Source organism: Bison bison, unplaced genomic scaffold (genome assembly GCF_000754665.1).
Source record: "Bison bison bison isolate TAMUID 2011002044 unplaced genomic scaffold, Bison_UMD1.0 scf7180017864495, whole genome shotgun sequence".
NCBI classification, from domain to species: Eukaryota; Metazoa; Chordata; class Mammalia; order Artiodactyla; family Bovidae; genus Bison; species Bison bison.
This window is the reverse complement of record NW_011495054.1, coordinates 12,582,356-12,582,646: the sequence shown is the minus strand read 5'-3', so window position 1 is coordinate 12,582,646 and position 291 is coordinate 12,582,356.

The following is a 291-nucleotide window of genomic DNA, read 5'->3' as shown; positions in this document are numbered from 1 at the left end:
GAAGCCTGATGGCCCCCAGCCAGGGACCCGGATATGGGCCCTCCAGGGGCCCGGCTGGCAAACCCTCCCATCTATCCCAGACGGGGCCCCCCTGCAGCGAGCATAGACCCCCTTGCTTCCCCGCTCACCCCAGGAAGGCTGAGGCTGTGGTTTGCATCATCCTTGGGCGTGGGGGGCTGACCTCGAAGAATGAATTCGAAGAAAACAGGAGGAGGCGCGGGCATGCCACCGCACTGGGCGCCCATTGGCCGCCTGCAGAAACTTTGGTTTTTTTTAGGGTCATGTTCCCAG